The sequence below is a fragment of the Poeciliopsis prolifica genome, unplaced genomic scaffold (genome assembly GCF_027474105.1).
Source record: "Poeciliopsis prolifica strain line A6 unplaced genomic scaffold, Auburn_PproV2 SCAFFOLD020, whole genome shotgun sequence".
NCBI classification, from domain to species: domain Eukaryota; kingdom Metazoa; phylum Chordata; class Actinopteri; order Cyprinodontiformes; family Poeciliidae; genus Poeciliopsis; species Poeciliopsis prolifica.
In genome coordinates this window covers 6,206,989-6,229,876 of record NW_026562395.1, presented here as the reverse complement: position 1 = coordinate 6,229,876, position 22,888 = coordinate 6,206,989, and the positions used below count along the sequence as shown (strand labels likewise).

Here is a 22,888-nt window from a genome sequence, read left to right as displayed (position 1 = left end):
TGCTCTTTCTCCCATTAAAGCCTCTCTGAGTTTTTCCTTCTGCCCTTTGGTCCCTCAACGTTTTCACCTTATTACAGCCCAATCTCTCACGCTTTCATCTGCCATCTTATATGCTGTCTTTTCTCCTCCTCCTCCTGCTCTCTCATCCTTTATCCATCCCTCGCTCTCTCTAATGCTCTTATTACACCAACCTCTGTGTGACCTTCATCTGCTTCTTCTTTGGAACTTTCCCCCTGTCGTGTCACCTTAGAAAAAAACAAAAAAATCTCCACAATCTTCCAAGACTGTCCTGTTGGTGTTTGTCTTTTTGCCTCGCCCCTCTCTTCATTAATGGTCGCTCTCACTTCAGTCTTTTCCCTGCAGGGATAATGATACAGAAAGCATCTCGGACGATTTTACCTGCGGTGATAATGAAGTATGTGAAGGGCAAGCAAGCTCAGACAAGGACATGAAAGAAAGTGTTTTTTTATTCAGTCACAAGCGAAATAATTTTGTCAATAATAATTTTCTCTACATTTGAATTTCTTCTCAAATATAGTTAGCTTTCTGATTTTGTACGCAGCATTGCCCTTTTCACTACGCTGCATTGATTTTCCAGTAGTTTAGCTTTCATACGCCTTTTTTATGTTACCTGATCCTAACAAGGAGCCTATCTGTTGTCAAATACTTCAAAACTAGGATTTTGACAGAAAAATAATATAAAGCTCTACATTATTCCCCATGTACTAAGAATATTCACACCAGACAATTGTATTTTTTTAAAGAAAAAATAGGAGACTTTTCTTTTTGCAGTGCAATTCCTGAGGGCTCAGTCAGTTGTTTAAGCTGACTGACCACATATTCACATATCAACATCTTAACACTGATCAGTAAAAAATTAATTGACATAAAGTTCAAATGAATTCTGACATAGCCAGAAAAAAGGACTAAACACGGCTCCTTGAGGAACGCCAACAACACCAACTTGTTACCAGACAGCATGCAAAGGTTGATGTTGTGCTTCTCCAGCCAAACACAAAACTCACTTGTGCCAAAAGAGTGAAATATAAAATGTCAATAAAAGTGTCGATATTAAAACTTTACTTGAATCAAATTTGGAAAATACTGATGCCAGAGAAAGTCATGAGAATTACTTAAAACTAGCAGTAATGATTAATGATTGATCCATGTGTAGTAATAGTGATAAAACAGCATGGGAGACGGGTGTTGACTCAGAACCAAAGTGCTGTTCCAGAGAAGTGCAAACATAAAAAAAGATTTACAGATTGCCGTTCTTGACAGGTTTCCACTTTTTGAACTCTTCCATACTAACTTGTAACTAAGCGAAGAAAAATAGTTTGTCATTTCCACATTCATATATTTATGGACATATTCCACATCAATGACATGACCAACAAATTTCAAACTTTCAACAGGGAAATTACATAAACGTAATGCACACAGACCTTTTGGGTCTCTCAAAACATGGTGACCAAGAGTAAAGTTTCCACCCCAGTTAGCGCCTGTAACCTCATCCTGTTGTTTCATGGAACATGTAGGTGGTTTTTGATTGTGTTTATTAGCATCTTTACCAAGACACCGACTGCACAATTTCTCACTGCCATCTCACTTGCCATCCAAATCTGTGATGGCAAGCCTCCCAGTGTCCACTCTGTTCCCATGACTAATGCTTTCCCAAGCAATATTTGGCACAATGAGCAGCTTCTCTACTTAACTGAATGAGCAACAGATGTGGAAGAGCAGACTTCAACCTGTTTTACAGAGGTATAGTTAGCTAACCAAACACATTCTGTACTGAGTGCTTTACTGCACATTGAAGAGAAAAGAGGAGATTTAGGAAATTTGATTTCCCAAGTGTTCTCTCAAAACTTCTTAGAGTTGATCGGCTCAAGTCGGCTCAGTTTTCTTGATAAAGAAATGACCACATGTTCATAACTTTACAGTTTGCTGTGTGGCGTCTTTGAGTGCTGTCCAATGAACTGAATTTCAATAAGAGCTCAATGCTGGCTTTAAAAAAAAACCATTATGACTGTGGAAAAATTGTAGAAAAGTCACCAACAGAATGAAATGTCAAAGAAAATCAAATCAAATGCTCCTTTAAATCTGCATCAATATCGACTTGATGTGTCCCCTGCTTCACACGGACATCAAAACATGGACATTATGTGATGCATAACCCAGCCACAAACTAAACAATTAGAGGTAAAAAAAAAAAGATCCACCTCTCAAAAATTTAAACTAACTGTGATGTTGACTGGATGCCATTCGTCACATCACCAAGACAGACCAACAATGTGGACATTTTGAAGAGTTTCACTTCAATACAAGGTGAATCAATAAACGTGCAGCAAAGCCACATTTTGTCATTTGTCTGAATCCCATTAATGAACTAAACTAATGTATAGCTATGGCTTAGTTGCGTTTCTATTAACCACAAAAATTGTACAAATGGAAATTCCGAAAATAAATCTGCTTAACTGAAACATACTAATTAAAAGAAAAAAAATCCAGTTTTTCGATAAAGGGTTCTTGCTGATTTTTTGGCTGTATTTCAATAGATATCAGCAATGGTATCTACTGAAACCAAGTGTATTGTGAAATATTGTCCCGGTATTTCACAAAACCACAATGGAAACATTTTTTTTGATTCACGGCCAGATGTTACTTCTGGTGAAAACGCCGAAGAGAACGACAGGAAGTGTTGGGAGGATGTTCAGCCGGCTCCAACAGAGCTCTCACAGCATCACACAGCTCTTACAAAGATGTGGTCATTCCAAGGTGCTGAATTCATAACTCTGCTGTAAATTCATGACTATAATTTCCGCAAAATGCTGCATATGTAGCCGCTCCCAAGTTGACGGGTTTGTCCAACACCGGAATAAGACGTCGACATCTCCTCTGATTGGCTCCTCTGAAAGCCCTATAGCAACATGAGTTGATTCTGGTTAGCTATATCTAATGTAAACCGTCTACATCCATCTCTACCAATATTTTTAATGACTTATCTTGTGAACAAGTGTACTCACATGTGACTTTAGATTCATTTGTTATTGAAATGGCATTAGCAGAATATACATAATGGAAACGCAGCTCATTTTTTAAAAGTCAGCACCAACGACATGAGATGATAAAAGTATGAGATTATATATATATATATGAAAAAAAATCTCTCTTATGTAACAAAAATGAGAGCGAGGCAATGGATCGGTTCACTTTAATGTCGTTTTGCACACAACATTACCAATAAACACAATGCACCATCTCCCTCCCTGTGTTCCCATGTGAATCCAGGCTCCCCCGTCTGCCGGCGCTCCCCTCCCTCATGCCATCAGGGACCGCAGCACCCATCCCGGTCTCTGCGGAGAGTCACGCAACGCCACCGCGCACACACGCTAAGAAGAACACGAGCCAAGCAGAACCCGCACGCGGCGAGCGACGCGGTACCCCGGCAGGAGCCGTGCTCAAACATGGGCGTGGAGGGAACCTGAGCCATCTGTCTCCATTGGAACCGGGTGAAAATACGACAGTTTTCACAGCCAAGTGCACACATTTCCATCTCTGCGCTACTGCAGAAGTTCATTCGTATGCACGATTTCTTTTCCTGCACAGGTTAATTCCAAATTCCTGGGAGAGCTTTACATACACTTATCATAGGGATAAATATTAAGACTTTTGGGCTTCGATTTGCTTGAGCTGATTCATTTTCATGGCTGCACAACTTTGGATTGATTGTAGATTTTCTCGAAATAACAACACATACACCTCCCCATTCTGAGCTTCACAGGTTTATATGTACAACACGTTTCAGCAACAGAGAAGTTAAAAAGTGCCTTACAAGATGAAGACAGAACAACTAACCAACAAAAATCATCACAGTGGCATATTAAAGGAAATGATCCGTACTCATCCACAAAAATATTGTAATCGATCTTACTTTTTATAATCTGTTTGAACTGGCAGGAACATGCAGATATTAAAGAGGAGGGGCCCTAAGACGGATCTCTGGGGTGCCCCGTATGTAATTTTTCTTGCGTTCAATAAAAAGTCACCTATTAACACATAAAAGTAAAGGGACAGTATTATGGAAAATCGACTTTATGTCAGGTTATAATGTTATTCCCTCATCTAGCACACAACTGGAATGTTGATTTAAAACGAACCAGAGCTTCTTAAAGAAACAGGGCACCTATTTCTAAGTCAAATTTCTTTTAAGCCATATTTGCATTTTTATAACAACTGAAAATAACACAGTTACCTGATCGTGCTATAAAATGACGCGATGTGCCTGGAAAACACACAACCCTCCCCCTTTGGCAGAGTTTATTCAACCGTCGGCCACAAATTTTTTACATAGTTGGAGTTCATTTGATTGAATACGACCTGAAATGCTAAGCTACAGTTTTGACGGGTGCACGGCAGGTTTGATATTGTGTCTTAAACGTGATCTGTTCCAGCTTTCGAACGCTGTTTGAAAAATCTTGATTAGACTGGAGGTGAAAGAAAGAGAGCACAAGCTTTTTGATTACTCCTTTGTCCGGCTGATTATAGGTCAAGTGCTGGGCTTGTGGCTGTCCCCACTTGATTAGACTTTTATTATTCTAAAACAGACCGTTATCAGCGCAACACGCTGGACTCAGGGGGGGCACCAACTTTGTGTGGGGGGCTGCACTTCAAAGCTACAATTAAATAAGTGTTTCAGTCTTCCATTGTGATGTTCTCTCGTCCCCGTTGAAACATCCCAAAGATGACAGATTTTCAGAAAGGAGAAACGAAGAACGCTCCAAAGAGCTGCACGGATCAGAACCAGGCAAATCTTTAGATCATTTTCCCTCGGCGGGGTGTCTTTGATTGGACAGTGGGGAGTCCAGAGGTCTCAGGGACTGAAGCACACAAGTTGTGTTTCCTTTCAGCTCATCTCCCCGGCGATGTCTCTTTGTCGGAAGAGCAATGGCGGCGTACACGCATGGAGTAGCAGAACTGCTTCATAAAACAAAACTAAGAACTTGCTTTTCCGCAACACAGTTCCCAAAAGAATTAAAAAAAAAGTATCTGAATATTCATGCAGACAAACACAACAATACAAGCCCAACGAGATGAAGCCCACACTCTGTTCCACACGAGAACAGGAGACGTAGCTTTGAATAATTGACCGAGCCGATAAAAATAGGCGTTCAAAAGAGAGAGAGCCCCCCATCAAATATTCAGTGCTGCACCTTAAGCAACTCGTGGTGGATGGAGAAAGAGCTGTTCTTATGTGGCATGGCTTGCTCCAGCTGAATGACGGAGGCCCCCCAGGAGAAAGTGGAATTTACATTGCAGATGAGCGTCAATAAATCAATACCCTGATTAAAATATCTCAAGCTGGCTGCATTAAAAAAAAAATAAAAAAATTAATTGGCTGGACAGACGTGACTCCACTTATTAATAAAAGCTTGGTTGCAAAAAAACAAACACTTTGTGTCAAATGTAGCTTTTCCCATCATTGTGCTCTAAACAGTGTGTCTCTGGTCTCGTCATCCCAATCTGATGAGATCTTATATTCCTCAGAATCTAACTCCATGTTAATATCCAAGGGAACAATGCAACTTAGCAAACAGGAATACCAAGGCATAATGAGACACACTACGGTATTTATTTTCTTTGCCGCTCATTGGCTGTAGTCCTCAGAATGGAGAGGAGAACTCTAGATATTACCTTCTGCTGTATTGCCAAGATGGTTTCCACTGTGTGTATTAATGCACATTAAGGTGAATTTGATATTTCTGCTAAGTTAATCAACTCTCAAAATATCTGTTAAACGTTTCCAGAACCCATTCACAAAATGCAAAATATTCATTTGAAATATAAAAAAAAGTATATGAATCGTATGCATTTTTGTTAAAAAATGGATGAATTGAAATGTATTTTTGCTGTGGAAGTACAGTGCCAAAGTGCAGAAATGGTGACTTATGCAAAGTTTGAGGCTTATGTCATATTAACCAGCTTAGATCTGCTCCAGTCTGATTAGCTTTGCTCTGGTACTGCAGCTCTCCGTCTCACTGCTGACATCACCGTCACAGGAACCCACTTCAATAAATTCAAACTACCCGATTCATTGCCTGTTCCTTCCTGTTTTGTCGTTTTATTCTGCTGGTTTCTTATCTGCGGATCCTCTGATGCAGGATAGGACAGTTAGAGGAAGCAACATGAAAACAAACGGGTATTTCTTTGTAAATTATCTAATGCTGGATCGCGCTGTCAACAGCAGAGTGGCGAAGGCAAAGCTTGCTGAAAGAGAAACAGGTGATTGTTGTGTGGCAACCTTCTGTCTGACGCACCTCTGCTTAATTAATAATTACTTCAGTTTTTCAAAAAGAAGATGCTGTTTAGATCAGTGCTTTTGTAGACACACACACACATACATACTCTGGCTCTATAAAGCAAACGCTGCAGCTGAAATAAGCAGTGATTGGACTAGGCAGCCATTTTCCAATATGTTTTTGCTCAATGTTGGTACGCCTGTGTGAATTGCAGCTTCAATTTTCTATTATTAGCTTACAGAAACAGAACAGCTGGGGCCCAGTGTGGACAGTACTGTGGCATCTTTTCTTCTTATAGGCATACGAACATTGACTGGAAATGGATTTCATGTCCAGAGAAGGACATGAAATGCAATTATGTCCTTCTGTTGAATTCATTAGGTATGAAGAAAAACAACTATACACAGCTATAAACACTGCCTCTGACATCTGAACTAAACGGTTGTGCTTCTCAATGTTTTAACTGTAAGGCTGGGATCTGACGCGTGGAAGAGAAGTCATTTGATATTCAGAACCCAGTTCCACCTTTGAGTCGGTGCGGAAATGTTTGTTTTCTGCTCGCTGGTGTTGTAGCATGGTTCACAGAGCAAATAAGGGAATATTTTAGGTTGCTTAGTGTATAATGGATTATGAGTAGATAAAGAAGTGCGAGTGACAACATTGGAGTTCTGATGGCTTAGTTCAAGTAATTCAGAGCTCATTGAGGTCTTGTACTCATCTCAATTTAGTCACATCACTGAGAAAAGATTATTGATTAAAATAGTCATTGACTAAAAACAATTAGTCAGTCATTTTTGGATAAAATGATTTGACTGTTGTCATCTTAACAGATTTTCCCCACCTGAGCTCTACATTCCTGCAGCTCATCCAGGGTTACTATGAGTCTCTTGGCTTCAGTGAACGATGTTCTCCTTTCCCAAAGAACCCAAGACATGTCGACGTGGGTTAGCATTTATGCTATAATCTATCTGATGGAATGCCATTCCAAGACACTGTCCCTTTAAACTTTTAAAGGAGCGTTATTATGTGTCTTCCAGGGATGTGGTGGTATTTCATAGCAAAATCAATCAACTATGTTTCCTCCAGTTGTTGTAAAAATGCTACATGTATCAAATATGCCTTAAAAGAAACCTTTGCAATGCAACACTTTGAAATTGTTTTCTTTACAAACTTCTGAACTTTCTGAAACTCCACCTTTAGGAAGTCATCCTAACATGGCTCCTGTATTAACCCTTCAACGTTCCACTGAGAAGTAGTTCCTATAAAGATCCCAGCAGATATTCCACTAAATGTTTGCTAATTGCTGCTGGCTAGTCTGCAGGAGCTGAGTGGGGAGGGGGACTGCTCTGTGAGGAGGAAGCTCTGAAGCTTGGAAACCGCAACTCGGAGGAGCTTCGTCATCAAAGGCGGGGCTAGGTCCACTCAGGCGTTTTGAATGGCTGAGTGGCTGCCATGGAGACTGAAGGATTTCTCAAACATGCACGAAAGAATCGAAGCAACACTGCAGGTGTGTTTTTGATGAGGGAATTACATTATGACCTGACGTGAAGCTCATGACATAATGTGACATGAGCTTCATGTCAATGCCCCTTTAAAGTGTTATGTTTAAAGGGGCATAATACTGCCCCTTTAAAGCATTCTTCTGTATGGGAATAAAAATACCCACATATGAATGTACTTCTTCCATTCTAATATAACTTTTACAATCTACCTTCATGTTGTCGTTTGAAGGTGTTCTGCTGCAATAATAAACCAAACTCTGCCGTACCTGTTCTTAATCTGAACATATCTGCCAAAGTAAGAAAAACAACAACAACAAAACGGAAGTCGCTGGAAATGATTTCCATGGTAACAGTGGAGCTCGATGTGTGAAAGCTTCCTCCTCAGAGTGGATTTCACCAAGCTGGGCACAGACTGTCTCCAGGCGGGCCAAAGCCCTCCAAATATAGAGCCTGGGAAATTCAACATTTCGATAACTTGAAAGTATCTGCAGGGTGAAAGGCACTGCGGTAATCAGACGTGTCTAAATGCGAATGGGGAAGTAGCTGCAGCGCCGTAAAAATGGATAACATGTGCAACATCTGACGATGAAATAATCCTGTTGGAATAGCCCAGTGGGCCTTGTTCGCACAAGAGCGTGAGCATAGAACTGTTAGGAGGATTTGTCTCTATTAAGAAACCCAAACGGCTCAGATAGATGCTGCTTGTTACTCTGAGGCATCTCTGTGTGGAGAGTGCAAATGAAAACAAAACAAAAAAAAGAATAAGATGAGGCAGATACGCTTCGCTGAGCATTTTCTTCCTCCATCTCCATCCTCTTTTCTCTGCAGACCGAACCCATTCATCACCCGGCGTTTCCCTCCCTCGCTCTTCACAGCAGCCTTTACGTAAGAGTTACTGTGGAGTCTGAACACTGCGAGCCAAATGGAGCGAAGAGGATCCACATTATGACTTCGGTTTATGAGCGGACATTAAACGGCAGCGCTGCTCTTTTGGACTTAATGTTTAATGGAAACTCGGCTGCTTTGCTCTCAGCCAGTCGTTTTTATCTCCATGTCTCCGACTGGATTAGGATTTTTATTTAGAAGTGACACTTTTATTCCCTGAGAGCACAATTTAGATTTGGAGTAGCAGCACTGCACATAATCACTGGTAGCTTAGCTGCAAGAGGCTCAATTTGAACTGAAAGTAATGAAATGGAGAGACTTGGTCACTGCTTCCCTCCCTGATGCAGAATCGAATGAAAGGCACAGATTTTCCGAATGTTACGTGTACAGATTCTGCTTTGGTGTCAGAAAATGTGACATGACCTCTTTTTTTTTTTTTTTTTTTTTTCAGTTTTGTTTCCCCCTCCATCATCACACCGCTGCAGGCGGGTAGCCTGTCCTGGTATTTCCTGGGAGCTCTCACAACTTCCAGGTTTTTCTTTGACAAAGTTGCCAACACTTTCTCATGGGCAACACGACGCAAAATGAACACCCGTTTATTTTATCACCTGCCTTTAAGTGACCGTGATCTTAACCCGAATGTTCAGTTTCCCATGTTGTGGAGAAAAATTAAATAAAAATCTGAATTTCTTCACTTTGTCTACAAATGTTCTGCACTTGAGCGTTTAAAGCTCCACTTCATTGTTTTTGGTAGAGGTGTGTCTTACACCCCTGATGACCTGGAGGGATAGGAACCAAATAGCTGCAGAAAAATAAATCTTCCAACCTGGTCGAGGCTTAAAACCAGCTGCCGCGTTTGTAGGAGATATGTACATCTCCTACATATCAAATAGTTTTCTAGCTATCTGATACATCTGTAGGTTATTCAGGTTAGCATTCCATGCTCTTTTAATGGAGCTCTGCGAGACCCGAAAACAAACAAGAGGAACCAATTCACCAACTGATGGACACCTTTACAGTTCTGTTAATGCTGTACTCACCTGGACATCCTCTGATTTATGGGAGGAGTATCCTTTATGCTTAATGTCACCATATCTACTCGCTCATGTGGTCAGCTTTAATAATTCATCTCAGTGTGTTTGGTGTCAACGTTTTTACAGACAGAAGGTAATAATATACAAAATGACAAAAAAGTGTACCTCAGAGCAACGAGCTTTAACTTCCAGATACAATCATACAGACGTGCATAATGCTTCATTTTGTTTTCCAACTTTGAGTTATGAAGTCTGTTATGATTCTACAAACAATGCCTTGTCATGGCAACATGAAAAAGACGTCCATATTTAAAACAACAAGCTTGTGAGAAAATCAGTGGATTGAGAACAAACTGGAATGATTTCCAGTTTCTCTGTAACGGCTTCCCGATCCCGATCAGATTATTCCGGGAATAGTAAATGGACTGTAGTTATGGCAACCACTCGGAGCATTTTTTTTTTAACTCCAGAGTAAAATAAATAAATAAATAAATGCTTCACCCTGCTGCTCTCACAACTCCCACACACTCATACACTGATTCACAGATCAGGAGGCAACTTGGGTTTCGGTTCCCCCAACTTCCTGATTGCAAGTCAAATACGATTTGTTCTAAACCTCAGCTGCAAAGACAGAAAGGTCTCGGCCAGCGAGCTGACCCAAACGCAGATGGACAACAGTAGACTTTGAAATGAGGTCAGCAGGGGGCGCTGGAGAGATGGGGCAAAAAAAAAAAGTGAAAAAAGAATAACAAGGAACACATCTAAATTTTCAAACAATAAATGTTTAATTCATGTAATTATATTTTTAGTCATTATTGTAAAACATATGTTTCAATAATTTATTGAAATGTTGTTCGCTGTGCCTGGTTGCCTGGAGACAAGCAAGCTCGGAGATTCAGGTAAAAGATGTGAACTCTGCTGCTCTTTCTTGGGTTTTGTTGTCGTTTTTTTAATGAACTTAGCAAACGTTTTTCACCTGGCTGTGTGTAAGGTTGTTCAGGATAAATGTAACCCGTTTTGACATAGGGCTGCCACATGCACAAAAAATGTAAAAAGTGGCACATGGCAAACGCTTCCCAGACCCCCCGCAAGGTTCAGACGCCGCATGTGAGCTACGCACGCAAAGCATGGCTCACACGCAGTCGTGTCATGCATGCGTGCAAGCCATAAACTGTAGTAAAAACCTTGGGCTGTTTATTTTCTGTATTGTTTTCTTGGTGCTGAGCTAATTAACTACTTGGGGATTTTTCCCTGTTGGACAACTACAGCAGACTTTGAGACTAATTTGCAATTATCTGCCAGGCTTTATATTCCCTCCTTCGATAAATCAGAATTTCATTATAAAAATTATGCACAACTAATTCATTCCCCGGTTTGACTGACCACATCTTTCATAGCAGCCAGAATGGAATATAAATGGATAATTTTTCCATCTTGTAGCAGTTTTTCTCACATAATTTGAAGTAGGGCTGCAAATTATTATATATGTGCTGAACAGACGCAGCATCAGGCAGCCAGCATCTTCCAGCGTCTTCCAGGAAGGTTATAACTCGCCTCTAATGCGATGTCAGATAACAATTCAAGTCATTTAACTGCTGATGTCACAGTGTTGGAACAATTTGCTGCTCAGTCCCCAACAATAAGCTCCAACACACACAGAGCTGGATCCTTCAGGACAAAATGGATTCATGGGTCGACTTCATTCCTTGCAAAAGTATTTCCAGCACACGTCACTAAAGCGGCGCCGTTCTGGTGCTGTGAATGGTAGAAAAGCACAGGTTTCAAAAATATTTAATTGGGATTTTATTTTGTAGGATAACCCAAACCACTGACCAAACATCATATGGAAGGAAAAATATTTTTGATGTTTTCAGAAGTAAACATCTGAAGGCTGGTTTTCATATTTTTGGCCTTGTGAACCTTATGTAGCAGGTTTTTTTTAGCCGTGAATTACAAAAAGCGCCACACTTGCTTTGACACAATTTCCAATCAATACTGTCTTATTTCTTATTAACTTTATTTTCGAATGTGCTACTAAATTGTAGTTCAACCTATGAACCTGTTCTCACAAACTAACCTCTTGGTTCCATGTTTAATTTCTAACAGGAAGTTGTGGTTGCTTTGAGGCCAATCGAATTGGTTGGCATGGGTTTCAGGTTTTAGCCACGCTGCCCCCTGTGGGTTTGGCATATTTAAAACACTTTCTGCAAGTTCATGTGGATGAAAACTTTTCTGAAACCAATCTTGTGCGTACGATAGTTATTTTCTAAAATGATGTGCCGGACATATTTGTTTTAATAAAGGCTAGGCTACGTGTGCACAAGACTTAAAAACTCATCAATAAAATGTGTTTTTTTACAATTTCTTTAAAATACAAAAAAAAAAGAAGAATCATGAATACTTTCTATTTTGCAACGTTTTCATTACTGTTCATCTCCATCCTGTTGCATTTAGAATTTGCACTTGATATTTTTTTTTTGTTCATACTTAGTCTTGCAGCTGCGTCACAGTTCTCAAGTGTTCAGATGATATGTGGTGTGTGAAAGTTTGAACAAATCCGGACGAACGAAATCCACAAGCAACAGCCGTTTTTAATCGAGTAAAAGGAAAATACTATTGGAATTGATTTATTGTCTTGGGGATTCCCCTCCAGGCCAGAAGAGACAAACGCTCCCTTCTTTCTGTTTGCTGCTCGTGTCAGAACAGAGGAATATATGCTATTGATTTCACTGCCAGGTCTTATTACACATGCCCTGTTTATCCCAGCTCATATGTTTGTTTGCATGCTTGTATCTGACTGCCACTGCATCAGCAGATCTGTGTGTATGACAGAGCTGCTGTGCATAAAAACAGAGAGAAAGAAATCAAGACATCATTTAAGAAGCTGAAACTTTTCAGCCTTTTGAACATGATCCCAACTGTAATTATAGACTGGCTGATGTGCTCATTAGCGCTGGAGAAGTTAAGTGATGCAACTTCTTGGGTCTTCGTGATGAAAACAGATATTTGGCTAACAGTAAGAGCGAGGCTTGTTACTTTTCACGTCTGCAGTCGGTGACCTCCTAGCATGTTTGCCATCTGAATCTGTTGGACCCATATATGAATTTCCTGATTGGACGCGTCCCTGTTTGGTCCATGGAAGGTTGGAAACACATTCAAGGCTCACACTCAAGACTTTCATTTGGATTGTTCTGTTTTCTTGATTACAGTTCTGGGGGAAAAAAAAAAAAAGAGAACACTTAAAATGATCAGTTTCTCTGATTTTACTCTGAATGTGTTTGAGTAAAATGAAGTCAATTGTTTTATTCTATGAACTGCTGACAACATGCCTACAAAATTTCAAGCAAAAATGTTTTATTGATTTGCAAAAAAATGAGAAATGGTCAAAACAGACAAACAAAAAAAAATATACAGTGCTTTCAGACCTTAATAGTCAGAGGAATGACTTTCTGAAAGACTTTTCTTGTTTTGATTTCTGGCTACATTTTCCATCTACATGTGTAGATGGTGTCAATGTTCTATCTTTACGTGTTAATGGTGTAGATGGTGTTGATGTTAAGCTTAAAGTCTGAAGAATTTTGTAGTTAGTTGTGGGTTGTTGTGTGCTTTTTTTTTCTTTTTTTTTTACATTGACAGGTTAAACTGGACAATGAAAAGATGTTGATATTTTAAGAACAAATGTTCGTAGCTTGAGCTGGAGCCTCAAACTGTCAGCTTTTGGACAGCTGACCTTTCAGGACTTCCTTTTCCTCTTGTTCATTAGGCTTACAAGCCTAATGGAGCAGCCCAACCTTTTAATGAAATATTCAAACACATGGCCCACATGACATGCTTAGAAACATATCCTTGTATTATCTAAGCAGGAGCTGCGCTCAGTACAATTTTATATTAACATACATTTTACAGGAAAAGGTAGAAAGTTGCATTCTGACTCTCTTAACATTGAGTTTGACGCACACCAAACGGAAAACAGGCTTTCTCATGAACATGCACAGGTCTTGAATATTTAAAATTACCTTTATTTCTCTCCAAGAGGCTCTTACGATTGGCTTGAACCTCAAAGTTTGACCACGTGATTATCAGTTTGCTGCTCGCCATCTCACTTCGCCGCAGATTGAAAATGGTGGTTGAGACGTGATTCTTGATGCAAAGCCAAGGGCCAGTCAACGAGCGTGGTCTGTGCGTGATACCCGGCTGGGTTTGGGTTTTACCGCTCTTGAGGCATTTTCAAAAACAAACTCGTAAATGGAGATGGATCTGACAAGAGAGACTTGGAAAGAGCCCGTTAAAGTCTGTGAAGAAAGGGCTTGAATGAGACCACATAGGGTTTTACGATTCTTTCAGATGACTTTTAGCTTTCTCGTTGTTCGATTGTTTGGTAAATGGCCTGTACTGCCTGGTGCTGACCATCACCAGCAGGCGAGGCGCGTAAAGTGTCTTGACAGAGGACTCAACAATGGAAATGGATGGAACCGGCAACCCACTGATTGTGTGATGAACTCCTGCCGCCGTCGCCCTCATGGAGAATCTCGCCTTCAATGCAAGAACCGCCAGCGGCTGGGAGTTTCTCCTTTAACGAATAATAGATAGTGATACAACGATTCCCCTTGTCATCAAGGGACATAACTTATTTCTAAACCAGAGCTATAATGTGACTGCTCCCCACACCAACACCTACACCAGCAGCCAGCAGCAAAGTACGTCCTGAAATAAACCCGGCGTCAGGCTGATGAAGCGCCGAAGTCAGGATCGTGGCAAAAAGGTTGATTCCTGCATTAGATTCCACGGCGTACTTGCTCTGAAGCACCTTCTCGTCTGATTGCAAGTGTGAAAATGTATTGTCACGACCCATTACATCCGCATTAGCAAGTTATTTCATTAGCCAGAGCACAGCTGTCAAGATTTTATACCACGGAGCCACGACACATTCTCCACTCGAGCTTTTCCTGCGTGGGCAGGCGTCATGTCCCTCCACTTTGCTCAGGCTGAAAAGCGAGAAAGTTTTCCTCGCTGGCATTTCGCCTTGACGTTCGGCGCCAAACAAGCTGTTAAGTGGAAGGACAAACTCGGTTTTTTTTGTTTGCATTTTTTCTTTTTCTCTCTTTTTTTCCCTTCTTTTTTCTTTCCCCCTTTCCGTCGAGTGAGGTGCCCTTCTGCTCCTGAGCTGGAAATAAAGCGGCAGACAGTGAGGCGCGCTCAGGACTTTCATCAGAGCAGTGGCGTGAAAGGAAGACTTGAGGAAGAAGAAAACCTGCCAGACACGCTATTCAGCTGTTTCAGTTGGAGGAAAAAAAAAAAAAAGTACATATACAACACCGTCCTAATAGGTGGGGGGAAAAAAGGAGAGTAAGTGGATGCATTTGCACTTTTCTCTGCGTTCCTGGGTTGCGTGACGTAACGGAGCGAGGTCGGCGGCGGGTCGCCGGCGAAGCAATGGAGGTCAGGCGAACCGCAGCGGGGGCTGGGCACTGCACCCACGACTTTTAGCGTCTCTCTTGTTTTCCCTGCAGCCAAGGCATGCATGCGATAATGAATGCAGGCTTTCGCACACGAACAAAATAAATGCTCCACTTGCTGAGGACTTTAAATCGCTACTGGAGATTGGAGGCACAGTTTGTTAGAGTATTATGTTGATCTATTAGTTCTATTAAAAAAGAACATCTGACTTCATGTTAGAGGACTCTGATAAATCAGCGGCTTTTATTGCCGCCCCTGGGGGACGTTTCATTTAACTCAACGATATTCTACCTGCTGCTGCCTGCAACTGAGGTGGTGTTTATGGGCAGCAATGACAGCAATATTAATATAGAGATAGAGACCACATGATGGTTTATTAATCAATACTTTAGCTGATGGTTTTGTTTTACAACTTAAGTCCCAAAAAGTACAACAAATTCATCATTTTCACAGTGTAAGGCAAGCCTGGGTTGAACATTAAAGCTCTGCAATCTTCAAGGGACAAAGATTTCGAAATTCAACGTTGCACCATTTGATGTAAAAGCTTCTCCTGCACCGACACTCACTGCTGTGAAGGAAACTGTCTCTCATTCCTGCTCATGCTAAGTGGGAACATAGCGGGCGTGTGACAACAGCTTCAGAAACAAATCGACTCCATATGCTAACGCAGCTCACAACAGGTATTCGGCTGCGAGTTTAAACCAATGCAAAATGCGGGTGAAATACGGACGGGATGTCTCGAAGCTGTTTCCAAGGAAACACTTCCTTTTCACATCGACGTTCGTCGCGACAATAAAAAGTCATAAATGATCAGACTGCAAAGCATCTTGTTGCGTAATTGGGACTAAAAGGCGTTTTTTATGACTCATGAATACGACTTCTGGACACATCAAATTACTGGTTGTATATCAGGGTGTTTATAGATTATATAACTTGCAAAATTAATCACTGTGAACATATGCAAACAGAAGTTAGCATATGTTATTTGTAAGATTATACAGTCATATATTTTTTACACAGTCTTTTTTTTTTTAACTAAATTGATAAATTTGTTGACTGAGTGCAGGCGAAGTCCAATCACAAAGCTTAATTTGTGATAAATTGTCTCCCTGAATGAAGAATCAGCCTCTTGCACCGTGATGTCTTCCCGCCAGAAAGTGGTCAGATCACTGGCTGGCTCACTTTTCCCACTCCTGCTTCTCTTTGTCTGGCTGTAATTACAGATTTCAGCAGCCGCGGGTTCCCCTGGTGCTCCGCGTCTCATCAGAGTCCTCGCTCACATTTCCTCGTCAAATTAGACTGGTGTGTGATTAGATCTGGCGGAGTGGCGCTCGGCGCACTGGCTGTCAAAATCACTCGGTATGAAGTCTGGCCTTCTCGACGTGCCCAGCTGTGTTGTTGCAACACAAGAAACGCGTTTCGCCTGGTTTTAATGAGGGTTCGGCGGAGGTGGGGGGGAAACAGAACTGAATAGTGAACGCCGGGATTTGTGCACAGCTCACGTTGGAACCATCCGGGGTCTCAGACAGAAGCTCGCGGTTTAAAATCTAAAGCAGAAAGACAAGCAGCTGCTCTCCAGTTGAATTTGGCCCAAACACCCACCCAACGAAAACCGACTGACCAAACAACCGAAATGTATGAAACTAAAAACATGTCTCTGAATGTATCAAAATGTTTCGTTTCAATGCTAAGAGTCTGCCCTCAGCTTTTGTTTCTTCACACACAGAGGGACATATCATTGCTTCCATCTAAAGCCACACAGTAGGGCTATGTTTTAGAAACCCATTTAAATCCCAATCCATTGATTTGCTCTCGTTGACTGTGCTCACTGCGCACCATTAATAGTCGGCAGCAGGAAGCTGGCCCCACTCTCAACACAGCTCAGCAGTGGCTGATTTAAACGGATGAGTCACTGTCATATTGGCGGTTTGGGGTTTGTTTTCTTGACCTACGGCTGCATTACTCAACGATAAGCACTGGAGGTGTCTTAACAGAAAAATCCATAGACCGATGACTCGCTTTTGTTGGGCTGGATATGTAAATTTGTCTGTTTGTCTCTTGTATGGAGGCAGTTTTAACCAAAATGAAGCGTCAGCCCCAAATTGTTTGACCTCATTCTTAATTTGGCTGACCGGTTTTTAATGACAAACATTGCTTCCGAGTCATCTTGTAAGTTACAGCAGCCGGATTTCCACTGGCCATATAATTGTGCAATTTGACATGTAAAAAATACATTTGCCTGACAGAAGCATACTAATTTTAAAAAAAAACCTTTTTTTTTCAGCAAAAGGTTTTTCTGCTAGGATGAGGTGGGTTACTTGTACATATAAAAATTGCTTCATTTCGCAAAATTCCAATAGAAAACACTTTCTTTGCATCACGCAATCAACATCTGGACGATGCCACTGGTGCAAACCACGAAGAAGACGAAGAAGGGAAGTGGTAGGAGGATGGCGGCGCGCCATGTTTTTAATGACTTCTGTGACCAAACCTATTCACGTGTGATTTATCGGTTGTTATTCAATGGAAACGACACAATTTTTGAGGAACATTGACAAAGGTTTGCGCACACTTGTCATGGAAAACACAACTCCAGAACAAGCCATTTGAAGTATTGGATGTCTTAGAGGGAAGTCATTACTATGATTACAGGCTAAAGCATGAGGATGTCAGCAGCTTGGTCTGAAAGGCATCACGACACCGAGTCTTCGTCTTTGTTTCATAACCATGCCGACATGGCCAGCAGGAGCTGAGCTCTTCCACCCCCCTCCGACCGTCCTGCCAGTTTCCCTCACTGAGCGGCTTTAGCGCTTCATTTCCCAGACCCCTTTTTCAATATGTCAGCATCATTTCCCTGGGAGTTGGATGAAGCAAATGACGCCACGGCACAATGGGCCATGTAGAGGAATTGGTCGGTCGGATTAGAAACAATCGGCAGAAACGTTTCCATCTTCCAGTTTTGCTCCGTTTTAGAAGATGGATGGCTAAGCCTCGAAGATAAAATGCACCAAACGATTTCTACTTCTGTGGAGGATAAATATGACGGGACATACGTGCCTCTTTTGTTTAGCCGTTCCTCAAAATGGGACAAAGGAAGAAATCTGACAGAGCCACTGGAGAGAAGGAAGTTTAGATCTTTGCGCTCCATCCAATGTCAATGAAATCCCATCAACATCTTTTCTTTGAGAATAGCCCGGTGGACGACTGGCAACGATTAACTTGTTAATATTGTTTGGCTCTAAAACACAAACCTCTGAGCGTGTTTATGTCTGCTAATACAGTCATATTCAATAAATTGGAACGTCGGTTCTGATGAGGCCTGTGGATCAGACTGAAATGACTTTTTGAAAATAACCCTTGAGCAGAACATTTTATTGAGCTCACATTCGATGTAATCGATGGGTTTTATTCTAATCTTTAATGTTGGGTTTTCGCTAGCTGTAAGCAGAAAATCATCGTGATTAACAGAAATAAAGGCGCAGAAACATCAGTCTGAGTAAAGAATTGATATTATGTGTTTCCCTTAGAAATGTGTGCTATCTCTGATTCATTCTCTTTTGTACAATAGGAATGTAAGAAAACTGAGTAACTTTCAAATATATAAGCTATCCCCTTTAATCTTTCAGCATAACTAGCGCTTTTCCCCAGAAGCACACAACACACTCCCATAACGCAACCAATTGTTACAGACCCCGACTTAGCTACAGTAACATCTGCTGTTCCTCAGCTTGGGACTCTTGCCAGTTCAGATATAATTTACCTTTTACAGTCGAGATCCAGTTTAATGCAACATGTTTAAGCCCAAGGGGACAAGAGAAATTAGAAACTAGGGCCGACTCTAAGTTTTATCTCAGTCAGTATTCATGAAGGTAACAAATAAGGTATCTATTCAGTCGATCAGGGATAAATTCATTTGTTTGGCCCCATTATTCTTGCGCCATGTCATTACAAAACGCCACTGCTGTCAGACATGTGGCGTCAAGGTCGTCATCCCATGGCTGTGCAAACGGGTTGTGAATGATGAGTGAACAAAATGGGGCCAAAATAACATAAATCCAGTGCAAACAATGCAATTGGTAAATTCTTTGAACACTTGGAAGTCTCATCAGCTGCTGCTAGAAACTCTCTGCAAAAAGTATAAATCTAACACTAAAGCTGTCGGGCCCACACCGCCTTCGTTTTACAGGAATTAGCCGTTTGTGTCTTCGAATGTCGCTGTATTCCGGTGCACACACAACAATGCAATTTTAAGACAGACTGTTGTGCATGAAGTACACGAGTGTGAATCATGCTTACATAATACTGGTAAGATATGCAGAATCAATGCTGTGGTATATGAAATGCTAATCGATTATGTAAAAAAAAAGCAAATGCAAGACTAAATGTTCCCAAAATAGAGATTTCACAGAAATCGACAAGGGAAAAATTGAAGCAGTTGCCAAGATTTGCTTTAACTTTTAGTTTATGTAAAACACTGGCAAGTGGCAGCGAAAAGAGCAACTAAATCATGCAGGAAAGCCCAACTTTGAAAGTGTCTGCATCTGGAGTCCACTGCTCAACAGCTAAGCTGACGTTAGCATGTTTACTCCCTGCTGAGTGGAGGCCTTTATTTATTAAAGGCAGCAACTAGGGTGGCCCAAAACAGCCAACAAGATGCAAAAGCCAAAATACAACAACAACAAAAAAGCCAAACGGTGGTAAAGCTAAAATGTAAGTAATGCTAAAAGCACGTACATATATATATATATATATATATATATATATATATATATATATATATATATATATATATATAATATATATATATATATATATATATATATATATATCTTTTTAAAAAAAGAGAACCAAATAAGTGAATTTCAGTCCACCGTTCAAACCAAGTCTACTGGACTGAAAACACCCTGATTTATCCACAATTTTTCCAAAAAATTTCTTGAGTTGAAATAGTTTTATCGAGAGAGACTTGACTAAAAGACCCGCTGGAGTACAGCACAGCACAAAATAAATGCTTTAAAAAAAATACACAGACCTGTAATTAAATCATTATAAAATTTACTCAATTCCAAGCATTCACAACAATGCTCCTCTGTCTGAGAGCCTGTGCTTTAGAAGCACTGCAGAGTATCAGCTTTTTCCTCTCTGCTGCCTTCGGTTCCAGCTGCAGTAACCCGAGCAGGGAGCAGCTGCGCTGGTGCCCTGAGAGATTCTTCATTTTCCAGTCTTGTCTGCTTAGTTCAGCAATCTTACATCTGGTGTACGGCGTTGGTGCCTTTATCAGTGAGGAGAGAGCCGCTGCGAGAGCAAATGTCCCCCTTAAATAATATCTGTGAACTGGTTGCCTCGTCCTACACAGTCCTCACACATGCTTGCACTTTTATCTCTGCGTCCAGCAGTGTTGACGTCACGCTGTGCTGATTCCGTTTCTTATGCCTGTATTTCATAGGGTGCAAATACAGGCACAAACATAAACAGATTTTAGATATCATTTTATTGATCATTTGGATTAACTGTGTCTTTTTTTAAAATTTTCTTTATGTATAAAGAATTTTAGGGGGCATGTAAAATGTTACTTTTAATGTCAGAATGGGCCGTGAATCTCTTCCATGTTGAATATTTATTGGAATCTAATATAATTTCCTTCACAATCAAAACACCCACAGATGGCTTTTATGGGGTAATGTTCAAGTGGAGCAGACCAGAATGTCACAAACTCTTGTGAAAATATTTTTTTTCTTCCCTTTTCAGCAGCCTTTGGAGAAAAGATACGTGAAAACGCTGCTACAGTGAGCGCATCGCGTTTATCCAGCCTGCTGCTGGGGTAAGGAGACGACACAAGCTTCAGGCTTGATGATCATGATGCATTAAAGAAGTGTACTTGAGGATAATATGTTTGCACTCCACTTCATCCTGTCGGAGAAATGGCAACAGAGAGCCTGCCAGTAGCATAAACAAACTAAATGTTAATGCCTCCCACCAACGTGTGCAAATCATGGCAAGCTGTCCTGTCCTTCTTGACGTTTTAGTGAAGAAAGATAACAGAAAAATGAAAAATAAAATCCCCCCAAAAAATGATTCGAAATCAACGGATTCCAGCATTATGTCATGCTAGTGCTTAGTTGTCATTTTATTGCAATTTTATTTAGCAAAAATGGTGAAAAACATCAGTTCTAAGGAATGCCAACTCCCACCTGTAGGTGGCAGTCATTTTTAAAAGAAAAATACTGCCATTTACTCCACTGATGCTTCATCCTGAGTTGGTGTCAAGTTGTAGTCTGTGATTGATCTGGAAGAGAACAAGACAAGTCATATTTAACGTCTCAGATAAGTGCAAATATTGCAAAATTTTTAACTAATATTTCTAAATCACAAAACCTTATTTTTTTTTCTTTTTTCTGTTTTGGATCAAGCCGTTCACTCCACTTTTGTCCCTCCTCCTGACTTTCATTTGCTTGGCTTTCCTCCTTTTCACCAGTGGTAAGATAGTCGCTCCTCCTGCCTATTCCGCATAAACTAAATTGCCATTTAAAAGCAAATTATGTCAGAATACATATATATATGTATGAAGTTGAGCCTTGAAAATATTAGAATGCTTAAACATTCCTTTGACACAAGACCCAATATTCTGACATACAGGGGGTGCCGTCTAATCAGACTTCTAGTCACATCTTATTTAGCTTGGCGACATTCCCAAACACATCAAGGTTTAATTTGTTCGCTACGCATTTACTGGGAGAAATCACATGCAGCAGCACGTATTTACCCCGTCTCTTCGCATGAGCGTCTCCGTCAGTCGAGCCTGACTTGCACGCGCATAAAATGCATTTTTGCAAAGCGATGAGTCGTCGTACCGGCTTGTTGCATTTCCCTTTTTTTCTTTTTTTTATTTGCAGTGTAACAGTAGAAAGGAGACGAGCAAAGTGCCACCCACAGCACTACGGGATCAGATGAAGTGTTGGCTGGAGAAAGAACACCTTCTGCCAGGAGCTGTGTGAACACGGACCGCGGGGATTTCATGCTTTGTGTGTAAAACAGACGGCAGGCATAAGGTTAACCCAGAAATCCTCACATCCCATGTGAACACCTGCTGACTTAAAGCTGGCATTCAGGCCATCCTAACCCTAAAACGGCATCTCTGTATTCATAACGCATGCGGTATGGAAGGTTGCGTGTGCACATTTGTGTTCAGTTTCATCATTCGGAGATGGAAAAATACATTTTCTCCTATTTGTATGGAGCCGGGCACCCAGTCTGCTCCACTGAACACTTTACATAAGAACAATAAAATACAGCGTCGTTCTCGAAACGGCAAAGTTCATCGCTCAATCTTTAACCGCAGCTCAAACGTTTGAAAATATTTGACAGTTTATTCAAATTTGGATGTTGTTCCTGTGAGATTTCCTCCATAAATAAACCCTTTTTTCAAGCAAAGTAGCAGCTCAGTTTCTTCTGTTTTCCTTGTCTCCACTCTTTAAATGCTCCACATAACTTTGATATCAGATTAAGATACACTGAGAAGATACGAAACACACTTTTCACAGGTTTTATTCACTGGCCAGAAAAAGAACCATATAAACCTTATCGGTAATAAAAATATAAATCCAACCGTGCAAAATAAAAAAAATATATAAATTGCTTGTGTTTTGCAATATTCTCAATGAGATGCTGAATTTGGAGGTTTTTAACTTGAACATTGCACCATTACTGTACA

The 22,888-nt window shown here is 40.8% G+C and overlaps 1 long non-coding RNA gene across 1 annotated transcript; it reads left to right on the top strand.

Annotated features, from left to right (window-relative positions):
• Nucleotides 1–10,598: 10,598 nt before the first annotated feature.
• LOC129369152 (uncharacterized) lies at nucleotides 10,599–22,505 on the top strand. Its single transcript, XR_008606923.1, has 3 exons — nucleotides 10,599–10,619; nucleotides 20,926–20,998; nucleotides 22,071–22,505. It is a non-coding gene; the product is annotated as an uncharacterized LOC129369152 (long non-coding RNA).
• Nucleotides 22,506–22,888: the final 383 nt, after the last annotated feature.